Source organism: Bombina bombina, chromosome 9 (assembly GCF_027579735.1).
Source record: "Bombina bombina isolate aBomBom1 chromosome 9, aBomBom1.pri, whole genome shotgun sequence".
Taxonomy (NCBI): Eukaryota; Metazoa; Chordata; class Amphibia; order Anura; family Bombinatoridae; genus Bombina; species Bombina bombina.
This window is the reverse complement of record NC_069507.1, coordinates 144,001,308-144,012,240: the sequence shown is the minus strand read 5'-3', so window position 1 is coordinate 144,012,240 and position 10,933 is coordinate 144,001,308.

Sequence of the window (10,933 nt, the reverse complement as noted above, 5' to 3'; positions counted from 1 at the left end):
TACCTACCCCGCCGCCAGCTATATTATCTATATTAACCCTAAGTATATTATAGTTAATATAGTTATTACATTATATATATTAACTATAATAACCCTAATTATATTAGGGTTAATATAGTTACTATAGTATTTATATTAACTATATTAACTCTATCTAACCCTAACTAAATTTATATTAAATTAATCTAATTCATTTATAAACTAAAATATACCTATTTAAATCTAAATACTTACCTATAAAATAAACCATAAGATAGCTACAATATAATTAATAATTACATTGTAGCTATGTTAGGGTTAATATTTATTTTACAGGTAAATTGTTAATTATTTTAACTAGGTATAATAGATATTAAATAGTTATTAACTATTTAATATCTACCTAGTTAAAATAATTACCCAATTACCTGTAAAATAAATCCTAACCTAAGTTACAAATATACCTACACTATCAATAAATTTAATAAACTACAAACATCTATCTAAAAATACAATTAAATTAACTAAACTAAATTACAAAAAAAAACCCCACTAAATTACAAAAAATAAAAAAAAGATTACAAGATTTTTAAGCTAATTACACCTATTCTAAGCCCCCTAATAAAATAATAAACCCCCAAAATAAAAAAAATTCCCTGCCCTATTCTAAATTAAACAAATTTCAAAGCTCTTTACCTTACCAGCCCTTAAAAGGGCCTTTTGTGGGGCATGCCCCAAAGAATTCAGCTCTTTTGCATTCAACAAATACAATCCCCCCCCCCATTACAACCCACCACCCACATACCCCTATTCTAAACCCACCCAAACCCCCCTTAAAAAAGCCTAACACTACCCCCCTGAAGATCTCCCTACCTTGTCTTCACCACACCGGGCCGAACTCCTGATCCGATCCGGGCGATGTCTTCCTCCAAGCGGCAAAGAAGAATTCTTCCTCCGGCGATGTCATCCTCCAAGCGGCAAAGAAGAATTCTTCCTCCGGCGACGTCTTCCTCCAAGCGGCAGCAAAGTTTTCATTCTTCCGGCGGCATCTTCAATCTTCTTTCTTCGCTCCGCCGCCGCGGAGCATCCATCCCGGCCGACTGCTGAACTTGGAATGAGGTACCTTTAAATGACGTCATCCAAGATGGCGTCCGCCGAATTCCGATTGGCTGATAGGATTCTATCAGCCAATCGGAATTAAGTTAAAAAAATCTGATTGGCTGATTGAATCAGCCAATCAGATTCAAGTTCAATCCGATTGGCTGATCCAATCAGCCAATCAGATTGAGCTCGCATTCTATTGGCTGATCGGAACAGCCAATAGAATGCGAGCTCAATCTGATTGGCTGATTGGATCAGCCAATCGGATTGAACTTGAATCTGATTGGCTGATTCAATCAGCCAATCAGATTTTTTTAACTTAATTCCGATTGGCTGATAGAATCCTATCAGCCAATCGGAATTCGGCGGACGCCATCTTGGATGACGTCATTTAAAGGTACCTCATTCCAAGTTCAGCAGTCGGCCGGGATGGATGCTCCGCGGCGGCGGAGCGAAGAAAGAAGATTGAAGATGCCGCCGGAAGAATGAAGACTTTGCTGCCGCTTGGAGAAAGACGTCGCCGGAGGAAGAATTCTTCTTTGCCGCTTGGAGGATGACATCGCCGGAGGAAGAATTCTTCTTTGCCGCTTGGAGGAAGACATCGCCCGGATCGGATCAGGAGTTCGGCCCGGTGTGGTGAAGACAAGGTAGGGAGATCTTCAGGGGGGTAGTGTTAGGCTTTTTTAAGGGGGGTTTGGGTGGGTTTAGAATAGGGGTATGTGGGTGGTGGGTTGTAATGGGGGGGGGGGATTGTATTTGTTGAATGCAAAAGAGCTGAATTCTTTGGGGCATGCCCCACAAAAGGCCCTTTTAAGGGCTGGTAAGGTAAAGAGCTTTGAAATTTGTTTAATTTAGAATAGGGCAGGGAATTTTTTTTATTTTGGGGGTTTATTATTTTATTAGGGGGCTTAGAATAGGTGTAATTAGCTTAAAAATCTTGTAATCTTTTTTTTATTTTTTGTAATTTAGTGTTTTTTTTTTTTGTAATTTAGTTTAGTTAATTTAATTGTATTTTTAGATAGATGTTTGTAGTTTATTAAATTTATTGATAGTGTAGGTGTATTTGTAACTTAGGTTAGGATTTATTTTACAGGTAATTGGGTAATTATTTTAACTAGGTAGATATTAAATAGTTAATAACTATTTAATATCTATTATACCTAGTTAAAATAATTAACTATTTACCTGTAAAATAAATATTAACCCTAACATAGCTACAATGTAATTATTAATTATATTGTAGCTATCTTATGGTTTATTTTATAGGTAAGTATTTAGATTTAAATAGGTATATTTTAGTTTATAAATGAATTAGATTAATTTAATATAAATTTAGTTAGGGTTAGATAGAGTTAATATAGTTAATATAAATACTATAGTAACTATATTAACTATATTAACCCTAATATAATTAGGGTTAATATAGTTAATATATATAATGTAGTAACTATATTAACTATAATATACTTAGGGTTAATATAGATAACATAGCTGGCGGCGGGGTAGGTAAATTAAATTAGGGGTTAATAATTTTTATATAGGTGGCGGCGGTGTAAGGGGTCTGATTAGGGGATAGATAAGGTAGATGACAGCGGTGTAAGGGGTTCTAATTAGGGGATAGATAAGGTAGATGGCGGCGGTTTTAGGGGCTCACAGTAGGGGGTTAGTTTATGTAGATGGCGGCGGGGTCCGGGAGCGGCGGTTTAGGGGGTAATAACTTTATTAGGGATTTCGGGGGGGGGGGTGGATCGCGGTTGACAGGGAGATAGACATTGCGCATGCGTTAGGTGTTAGGTTTATTTTAGAAGATCGCGGTTGACAGGGAGATAGACATTGCGCATGCGTTAGGTGTTAGGTTTATTTTAGCAGCCAGTTTAGGGAGTTACGGGGCTCCAATAGTCAGCGTAAGGCTTCTTACGGCTGCTTTTTGTGGCGAGGTGAAAATGGAGTAAGTTTTCTCCATTTTCGCCACGTAAGTCCTTATGCTGCATATTGGATACCAAACTGCGCTGGTTTGGTATACCTGCCTATGGCCCAAAAAACTACGGGCGACGGCAGAAATATACGCGCGTAACTTCTAGGTTACGCCGTATATGTGATACCAAATCAGCGTAAATATTGGCGTCGCCGGCTTTTGCGGGCGACGCTTTATATCGGATCGACCCCATGATGAGCAACTACAGCGATCCTACCGAAGCTTGCGAGGATAGCAGCTGCAGTGAGGATGTGATTAACCCACAAGGATTTTTGCGACAACACCCCATCTCTCCAACTACTGCTCGGGCCCTTAAGTTGATGGTATGCCACATAGATATATGGTCAGCAGTGAGACCGATCGCCATGAAGGACTTTCTCACTACATTGATCCGGGCCAGCATAGCAATTGCATCCTTCGGCACATATAGCAATAAAATATATTAAAATTCATGAATAAATCTATTTCACTACAAGTTAATCCAAGTATGATTCTTTAGCTACCTAATTATTCACACAACACAACCAGCAAAAAGACCTCCCAGGAGACTGCCCACATTCTATAAATGTAGTTGTCTTGCACAACAAACATTTTGTCACATTTGTTTTCTTTCCTTTTTTTTCCTTTTTTTTGACTTTTCTGCATAAATGTTACTGTATAATTTAATTCTCAATAAAAATGAAAATAATAAAAAAATAATATTAACATTAAATTTAAAAATTAAAAAAATATTTTAATTGCTATCATTTTAAATAGCTATTTAGGTTGCAGAACTTATATGATTTTTATTTTATGCAAAGTGACATCCCACTGCTCCTCTGAGTGGCATTTTTTTGGTGGCGGAGTGGAGTGGAGGTGGGTGAGGGCAGGGGTTTGTCACACTTTTTTTTTCTTTTTTTATTTGTTTAGAAGGTAGTTTGTGACTTTAAAAAAAAAAACACTATGTTGTTATATAAGAGTGTATTTTAATGGTAGATTTCAGTTTAAATAGCTATTAACATTGCAGAACTTATATGATTTTCGTTTTATGCAAAGTGACATATCCACTGCTCCTCTGAGTGGCATTTTTTGGTGGCGGAGTGGAGGCGGGTGAGGGCATGGATTTTTCACAATGTTTCTTTTTTTCTCTTTTTCTATAGTTGTTTAGAAGGTAGTTTTTGACATTTGATTTTTTTAAATAACTACTCTGCTATCATGAAAAAGTATATTTTAATGTGTGTTTTTATTTTTAATAGCTATTTACTTTAAATAACTTATACAAATTTATTTATGCAAAGGGACAGCCCACTGCTCCTCTGAGTGGCATTTTTTTGGTAGCGGAGTGGAGTGGAGGTGGGTGAGGGCAGGGGTTTGTCACACTTTTTTTTTCTTTTTTTAGTTGTTTAGAAGGTAGTTTGTGACTTTTTAAAAAAAAAAAATAACCACTATGTTGTTATATAAGAGTGTATTTTAATGGAAGATTTCATTTTAAATAGCTATTTAGGTTGCAGAACTTATATGATTTTTGTTTTATGCAAAGTTACATATCCACTGCTCCTCTGAGTGGCATTTTTTTGGTGGCGGAGTGGAGTGGAGGTGGGTGAGGGCATGGATTTGTCACAATGTTTCTTTTTTTCTCTTTTTCTATAGTTGTTTAGAAGGTAGTTTTTGACATTTGTTTTTGTTTTTAAATAACTACTCTGTTATCATGAAAAAGTATATTTTAATGGTTGTTTTTATTTTTAATAGCTATTTATTTTAAATAACATATGAATTTATTTATGCAAAGTGACATCCCATTGCTCCTCTGAGTGGTATTTTTTTGGTGGCGGAGTGGAGTGGAGGTGGGTGAGGGCAGGGGTTTGTAACACTTTTTTTTTCTTTTTTTCTTTTAGATGTTTAGAAGGTAGTTTGTGACTTTCTTTAAAAAAAACCCACTATGTTGTTATATAAGATTGTATTTTAATGGTAGATTTAATTTTAAAAAGCTATTAACATTGCAGAACACATATGATTTTCTTTCATGCAAAGTGACATATCCACTGCTCCTCTGAGTGGAATTTTTTTGGTGGCGGAGTGGAGTGGAGGCGGGTGAGGGCAGGGATTTGTCACAATGTATTTTTCTTTTTTATTTTGTTGTTTAGAATGTAGTTTGTAACTTTTTAAAAAAAACAATCGCTATTTTGTTATATTAAAGAGTATTTTAAGGGGGAACTTCCGGGCGAAGGCCATTATAGGTCGCAATATCGTGTGCTGTCTTAGTTATCGACATCTATCTGTTAAATATCACTTTCCTTGGCGCCATCTGATAATGAATGCAGTGGATCATATAGTAACTAAAGATTCTCAAACAGTAAACATGATTATTTTAATGTTTGCTGGTGTCAGCTTTAGTCCGTGACTTTTTTGAGGCTGAGGCCTACCACCACCACCCCTCGACAACCCTCTGAGATCTGCTGTATCGCAGTTTCAATAGTGCGCTGCTTTTTTTGGCTTCAACAATATGGAAGACAGTTTACTGCTTAACCCGATAAAAGTCCATTTCTTGGAACATTTTATTAAGATTGAAAAGATAATTACTACAATCCTCAATCTTGTTCAATAGCCAATGGAGCATGGCCTTACTAGCCCTGATCCGGAGGAACTCTCCGTGATTTCTACACCCTCGGAAAATGATGTCTTGGAAGCCTCTCCACTTACCTTTCTATGTTCCGGAGATGAAGTTATGATGAGCAACTACAGCGATCCTACCGAAGCTTGCGAGGATAGCAGCTGCAGTGAGGATGTGATTGACCCACAAGGATTTTTGCGACAACGCCCCATCTCTCCAACTACTGCTCGGGCCCTTAAGTTGATGGTAATGCCACATAGATATATGGTCAGCAGTGAGACCGATCGCCATGAGGGACTTTCTCACTACATTGATCCGGGCCAGCATAGCAATTGCATCCTTCGGCACATATCGCAATAAAATATATTAAAATTCATGAATAAATCTATTTCACTACAAGTTAATCCAAGTATGATTCTTTATCTACCTAATTATTCACACAACATAACCAGCAAAAAGACCTCCAAGGAGACTTCCCATATTCTATACATGTAGTTGTCTTGCACAACAAACACTTTTTCACATTTGTTTCCTTTCCTTTTTTTTCCTTTTTTATTATTTCTATTACAAATGCCAACTGTTATATATCTGAGGATTATCTGCAGTTATACCTTAAAAAAAAAAGCCGGATATTATATATAAATGCAATACAATGTTTAACATTTTTCCATAATGAAATTGTAATGACTTTTCTGCATAAATGTTACTGTATAATTTAATTCTCAATAAAAATGAAAATAATAAAAAAAAATAATATTAACATTAAATTTAAAAATTAAAAAAAATATTTTCATTGCTATCATTTTAAATAGCTATTTAAGTTGCAGAACTTATATGATTTTTATTTTATGCAAAGTGACATATCCACTGCTCCTCTGAGTGGCATTTTTTTGGTGGCGGAGTGGAGTGGAGGTGGGTGAGGGCATGGATTTGTCACAATGTTTCTTTTTTTCTCTTTTTCTATAGTTGTTTAGAAGGTAGTTTTTGACATTTGATTTTTTTAAATAACTACTCTGCTATCATGAAAAAGTATATTTTAATGGTTGTTTTTATTTTTAATAGCTATTTACTTTAAATAACTTATATGAATTTATTTATGCAAAGTCACATCCCACTGCTCCTCTGAGTGGCATTTTTTTGGTGGCGGAGTGGAGTCTAGGTGGGTGAGGGCAGGAGTTTGTCACACTTTTTTTTTCTTTTTTTAGTTGTTTAGAATGTAGTTTGTGACTTTTTTTAAAAAAAAAATAACCACTATGTTGTTATATAAGAGTGTATTTTAATGGAAGATTTCATTTTAAATAGCTATTAACATTGCAGAACACATATGATTTTAGTTTTATGCAAAGTGACATATCCACTGCTCCTCTGAGTGGCATTTTTTTGGTGGCGGAGTGGAGTGGAGGTGGGTGAGGGCATGGATTTGTCACAATGTTTCTTTTTTTCTCTTTTTCTATAGATGTTTAGAAGGTAGTTTTTGACATTTGTTTTTGTTTTTAAATAACTACTCTGTTATCATGAAAAAGTATATTTTAATGGTTGTTTTTATTTTTAATAGCTATTTACTTTAAATAACATATGAATTTATTTATGCAAAGTGACATCCCACTGCTCCTCTGAGTGGCATTTTTTTGGTGGCGGAGTGGAGTGGAGGTGGGTGAGGGCAGGGGTTTGTCACACTTTTTTTTCTTTTTTTCTTTTAGATGTTTAGAAGGTAGTTTGTGACTTTCTTTAAAAAAAAAAAAAAAACCCACTATGTTGTTATATAAGAGTGTATTTTAATGGTAGATTTAATTTTTAATAGCTATTAACATTGCGGAACACATATGATTTTCTTTCATGCAAAGTGACATATCCACTGCTCCTCTGAGTGGAATTTTTTTGGTGGCAAAGTGGAGTGGAGGCGGGTGAGGGCAGGGATTTGTCACAATGTATTTTTATTTTTTCTTTTGGTGTTTAGAATGTAGTTTGTAACTTTTTAAAAAAAACAATCGCTATTTTGTTATATAAAAGAGTATTTTAAGGGGGAACTTCCGGGCGAAGGCCATTATAGGTCGCAATATCGTGTGCTGTCTTAGTTATCGACATCTATCTGTTAAATATCACTTTCCTTGGCGCCATTTGATAATGAATGCAGTGAATCATATAGTAACTAAAGATTCTCAAACAGTAAACATGATTATTTTAATGTTTGCTGGTGTCAGCTTTAGTCCGTGACTTTTTTGAGGCTGAGGCCTACCACCACCACCCCTCGACAACCCTCTGAGATCTGCTGTATCGCAGTTTCAATAGTGCGCTGCTTTTTTTTGGCTTCAACAATATGGAAGACAGTTTACTGCTTAACCCGATAAAAGTCCATTTCTTGGAACATTTTAATAAGATTGAAAAGAGAATTACTACAATCCTCAATCTTGTTCAACAGCCAACGGAGCATGGCCTTACTAGCCCTGATCCGGAGGAACTCTCCGTGATTTCTACACCCTCGGAAAATGATGTCTTGGAAGCCTCTCCACTTACCTTTCTATGTTCCGGAGATGAAGTTATGATGAGCAACTACACCGATCCTACCGAAGCTTGCGAGGATAGCAGCTGCAGTGAGGATGTGATTGACCCACAAGGATTTTTGCGACAACACCCCATCTCTCCAACTACTGCTCTAGCCCTTAAGTTGATGGTGTGCCACATAGATATATGGTCAGCTGTGAGACAGATCGCCATGAAGGACTTTCTCACTACATTGATCCGGGCCAGCATAGCAATTGCATCCTTCGGCACATATCGCAATAAAATATATTAAAATTCATGAATAAATCTATTTCACTACAAGTTAATCCAAGTATGATTCTTTATTTACCTAATTATTTACACAACATAACCAGCAAAAAGACCTCCCAGGAGACTGCCCACATTCTATACATGTAGTTGTCTTGCACAACAAACATTTTTTCACATTTGTTTTCTTACCTTTTTTTTTTCTTTCCTTTTTTTTCCTTTTTTATTATTTCTATTACAAATTTCAACTGTTATATATCTGAAGATTATCTGCAGTTATACCTTAAAAAAAAAAAATGCTGGATATCATATATAAATGCAATACAATGTTTAACATTCTTTCATAATGAAATTGTATTGACTTTTCTGCATAAATGTTACTGTATAATTTAATTCTCAATAAAAATGAAAATAATAAAAAAAAATAATATCAACATTAAATTTAAAAATTAAAAAAAATATTTTAATTGCTATAATTTTAAATAGCTATTTAGGTTGCAGAACTTATATGATTTTTATTTTATGCAAAGTGACATATCCACTGCTCCTCTGAGTGGCATTTTTTTGGTGGCGGAGTGGAGTGGAGGTGGGTGAGGGCAGGGGTTTGTCACACTTTTTTTTTCTTTTTTTATTTGTTTAGAAGGTAGTTTGTGACTTTAAAAAAAAAAACACTATGTTGTTATATAAGAGTGTATTTTAATGGTAGATTTCATTTTAAATAGCTATTAACATTGCAGAACACATATGATTTTCGTTTTATGCAAAGTGACATATCCACTGCTCTTCTGAGTGGCATTTTTTTGGTGGCGGAGTGGAGTGGAGGTGGGTGAGGGCATGGATTTTTCACAATGTTTCTTTTTTTCTCTTTTTCTATAGTTGTTTAGAAGGTAGTTTTTGACATTTGATTTTTTTAAATAACTACTCTGCTATCATGAAAAAGTATATTTTAATGTGTGTTTTTATTTTTAATAGCTATTTACTTTAAATAACTTATACAAATTTATTTATGCAAAGGGACATCCCACTGCTCCTCTGAGTGGCATTTTTTTGGTGGTGGAGTGGAGTGGAGGTGGGTGAGGGCAGGAGTTTGTCACACTTTTTTTTTCTTTTTTTAGTTGTTTAGAAGGAAGTTTGTGACTTTAAAAAAAAAATAACCACTATGTTGTTATATAAGGGTGTATTTTAATGGAAAATTTCATTTTAAATAGCTATTTAGGTTGCAGAACTTATATGATTTTTGTTTTATGCAAAGTGGCATATCCACTGCTCCTCTGAGTGGCATTTTTTTGGTGGCGGAGTGGAGTGGAGGTGGGTGAGGGCATGGATTTGTCCCAATGTTTCTTTTTTTCTCTTTTTCTGTAGTTGTTTAGAAGGTAGTTTTTGACATTTGATTTTTTTAAATAACTACTCTGCTATCATGAAAAAGTATATTTTAATGGTTTTTATTTTTAATAGCTATTTACTTTAAATAACTTATACAAATTTATTTATGCAAAGTGACATCCCACTGCTCCTCTGAGTGGCATTTTTTTGGTGGCGGAGTGGAGTGGAGGTGGGTGAGGGCCGGAGTTTGTCACACTTTTTTTTCTTTTTTTAGTTGTTTAGAATGTAGTTTGTGACTTTTTTAAAAAAAAATAACCACTATGTTGTTATATAAGAGTGTATTTTAATGGAAGATTTCATTTTAAATAGCTATTAACATTGCAGAACACATTTTTGTTTTATGCAAAGTGACATATCCACTGCTCCTCTGAGTGGCATTTTTTTGGTGGCGGAGTGGAGTGGAGGTGGGTGAGGGCATGGATTTGTCACAATGTTTCTTTTTTTCTCTTTTTCTATAGTTGTTTAGAAGGTAGTTTTTGACTTTTGTTTTTGTTTTTAAATAACTACTCTGCTATCATGAAAAAGTATATTTTAATGGTTGTTTTTATTTTTAATAGCTATTTACTTTAAATAACATATGATTTTATTTATGCAAAGTGACATCCCACTGCTCCTCTGAGTGGCATTTTTTTGGTGGCGGAGTGGAGTGGAGGTGGGTGAGGGCAAGGGTTTGTCACAATTTTTTTTTCTTTTTTTCTTTTAGATGTTTAGAAGGTAGTTTGTGACTTTCTTTTAAACCCCCCCCCCCCCCCACACACACACTATGTTGTTATATAAGAGTGTATTTTAATGGTAGATTTAATTTTAAATAGCTATTAACATTGCAGAACACATATGATTTTCTTTCATGCAAAGTGACATATCCACTGCTCCTCTGAGTGGAATTTTTTTGGTGGCGGAGTGGAGTGGAGGCGGGTGAGGGCAGGGATTTGTCACAATGTATTTTTCTTTTTTATTTTGGTGTTTAGAATGTAGTTTGTAACTTTTTTAAAAAAACAATCGCTATTTTGTTATATAAAAGATTATTTTAAGGGGGAACTTCCGGGCGAAGGCCATTATAGGTCGCAATATTGTGTGCTGTCTTAGTTATCGACATCTATCTGTTAAATATCACTTTCCTTGGCGCCATCTGATAA